This window comes from Diabrotica virgifera, chromosome 5, assembly GCF_917563875.1.
Source record: "Diabrotica virgifera virgifera chromosome 5, PGI_DIABVI_V3a".
Lineage (NCBI taxonomy): Eukaryota > Metazoa > Arthropoda > Insecta > Coleoptera > Chrysomelidae > Diabrotica > Diabrotica virgifera.
This window is the reverse complement of record NC_065447.1, coordinates 192,428,017-192,431,617: the sequence shown is the minus strand read 5'-3', so window position 1 is coordinate 192,431,617 and position 3,601 is coordinate 192,428,017.

Here is a 3,601-nt window from a genome sequence, read left to right as displayed (position 1 = left end):
GTGATTTTTTCCTGACAACCCGCACTTGATAAAATTTCAATACACTTTAACAAATGCATTGTACTGATAAAAAATCAGTTTTGATTAGTAATCCATTAGATATATTTCACGAAAAAATTATGACAAAATAAATATCTGTAACTATATACGCTTTCAAATTTCTAATCAATGTGTGTCCTAAATATGTTATCTTAAATTATTTTTAAACTAGTAACTATTCATATTTTTTTTTATTTTACTACGTACTCCATTGAAAAGTTACATTTAGGGTTGCATTTTTCATGGGACGAAATTTTATTTTTTTTATTGTGTAGGGGGACTAATATAAGCTTAATTTTAAGTTTGTGGGATCGCTATCCTTATTCCTCGGCCTAAATTTTGGTAAAAGGGGTGCATAGGATTTTCGCACTGTTATGTTAGCAACCCTACAAAAAATATTAGACACAATTTTTAGTAAATTAAATTATCTAAACTATTTATTACTTTTTATAGTAAAATAAAAATTAACCCTTAACTAGTGACGTGGATATTTCAGGACGTAGATTCTGACATGCCGTATTACACGAGCGGGACACCCTCAAAAAAGCGCTTAGTTTTCGAGATACTGACCATGGAGGGGCGAATGGCTAATTTTATTCATACTTTATATTTTCGAGGGTGCTCAAAAAGGAAAATGAGATTTATTTTGAATTTCATGTGGGGGAACATTGTCAAAATCGCAATTTTACCCCAAAAATAAAAAAAAATAAAATCACGTTTTTTGCGTTTACATAGCTACAACTCTGTTCCATTTTAACATTTTTTCCTGAAATTTTCACGGTATCTCTAACATTTCCGAAGACAACGGTATCTGTTTCAAGCTCTTATTCTTATTCTGGTAAAGGTTATGAATTTTTCAAAGGAAAAGGTGCGGATGTGTGCATTGCAAAGTTTAATCGCAAAAGTTGTGTGACGAAATTTAAAATTTAGCTTCATAATCACATTTATGTTAAAATAGAGAGTACAAAGAAGTTTTCTGGTAAGTTTCAGATCAAGATGTTTTATAAAAAAAAAATAGTGCAACTTTTAATGTCGACATTAGAAATCCCCAATATACCGCTTATTTTTCGAGATACTAACAATGGGTGGTGAATGGCTAATTTTGGCCTTAGATTATGTTTTTGCCCCTGATAAAATCGAAAATAAAATTTATTTTAAATTATATGTGGGAGAATATTGTCAAAATTGCAATTGTACCATAAAAATAAAAAAAAATGAAATCAGGTTTTTTGCGTTTAGCTCCCTACAACTCTGGTCCGTTTTAATATTTTTTTCTAAAGCTTGTACACTATATATCGCTTACTTTTTTGAAGACAGTGGTTTCTGCTTTAAGCTTTTAGTCTTATTCTAGTAAAAGTTATGAATCTTTTAAAGTACATGGTGCAGATTCGTGAATTGCAAAGTTTAATCGCAAAATTTGACTAAAAAAAATTGAAATATAGATCTTAAATTAAACTATTTTTAAAACATGAGTACAAGAAAGTTTTCTGGAAAGTTTTGTATCAAAATGTTTTATAGAAAACAAATGGTGCAACGTTTAACGTCGATGTTATAAATCCCCAAAATAACGCTAATTTTTCGAGATACTGATCATTGGTGATGAATGGCTAATTTTGATCTTACTTTATGTTTTTGATGGTGCTGAATACGAAAATCAAGTTTATTTTGAATTTTAGGTGGGAGAACATTGCCAAAATCGCAATTTTGCTCTAAAAATAAAAAAAATTAAACCACGTTTTTCTTAAAATTAAAATTTGCACCATATTTTTTTCTATAAAACATCTAGATCTAAAACTCCCCATAAAACTTCTTTGAACTCTGTGGTTTAACATAAACGTAGTCAAATAGTTAAATTTTAAATTTTGTTACTTAATTTTTGCGGTATAACTATGCAATTCACTAATCTGCATCTTTGATTTTTTAAATTCATATCTTTTATGAAGAAAAGACTAAAAGACTACAGTTGCTTTCATAGTCTTCACAAAGGTGAGAAATATACGCTGTAGAAATTTCAGAACAAAATATTAAAATAGAACAGAGTTGTAGTGAGTTAAACGTAAAAATTCGTGACTTCATTATTTTTTCATTTTTAGGTTAAAATTGCGATTTTGACAATGTTCCCTCACATAAAATTCAAAATAAACCTCTTTTTCATTGTCAGCACCATCGAACACATAAAATAAGAGCAAAATTAGCCATTTACCGCCCATGGTCAGTATCTCGAAAAATAAGCGTTATTTTGGGGATGTATAATGTCTATATTAAAATTTGCGCCATTTTTTTTTTTCTATAAAACATTTGTAACTAAAATTTTCCAGAAAACTTCTTTGTACTCTATGTTTTAACATAAACGTAATTAATAAGATAAATTTCAAATTTTGCCACTCAACTTTTGTGATTAATCTTTGCTATTTATGAATCTGCACATTGTACTTTAAAAACATCATAACTTGTACCAGAATAATACTAAAAGCTTAAGATAAAAGTGAGCAACAAATAGTTTACAAACCTTAGAAAAAAATATTAAAATAAACCAGAGTTGTAGCGAGTAAAACGCAAAAAAAAAGTGATTTACCTTTTTTTATGTTTAAGGTAAAATTGCGATTTTGACAATATTTCTTCAATTAAAATTCAAAATAAACCTCATTTTCGTATTCAGTACCATCAAAAACATAAATTAAGATTAAAATTAACCATTCACCATCCATGATCACTATGTTCAGTATCTCGAAAAATAAGCGTTATTTTGGGGATTTATAATGTTGATATTAAAAGTTGCACAATTTTTTTTCTATAAAACATTTTGATCTAAAACTTTCCAAAAAACTTCTTTGTACTCTACACTTTCACATACATGTGATTAAAAAGCAAAATTTCAAACTTCCTCGCTCAACTTTTGCGATTGAACTTTGCAATTCATAAATCTGCATCTTTCACTTTAAAAAATTCATAACTTTTATTAGAACATGACTGAAAGCTTGAAGTAAGTACCATTCTCTTAATAAAGGTGAGAAATATATACTTTAAAAATTTCAGAAAAAAATAAAAATATTAAAAGGGGACAGAGTTGTAGCGAAGTAAACGCAAAAAACGTGGTTTCTTTTTTTTATTTTTAGGTTAAAATTGCGATTTTTACAATGTTCCCCCAAATAAAATTCAAAATAAACCTCATTTTCGTTTTCAGCACGTTCAAAAATATAAAGTACGAAAAAATTAGCCATTCACCTCTCCGTGGTCAGTACCTGGTCATTTTAGGGGTATCTCCCGCTCGCCTATATGTCATAAATACCGTTGCATATTATCCTTTGTTTTAAAGATTAATTTGTCGTATATCACTGTAATTGGTTTTTACATCAATTATGGAATGATTCTTTACACTGCTGTAGAATAAAATACTGCTCCAAATAAAATAAACTTATTTTTTCAAGTAAATTATAAACGCATGCATGATATTTAAAAAATGGTGGAGTTTCTTACAAAATCCTTTATAAACTGAATTACAAAAAAAACGCAAAATTACAAAAAAAGTATTGGGAACGCAAAAATAGTCAAATAGTGCTTT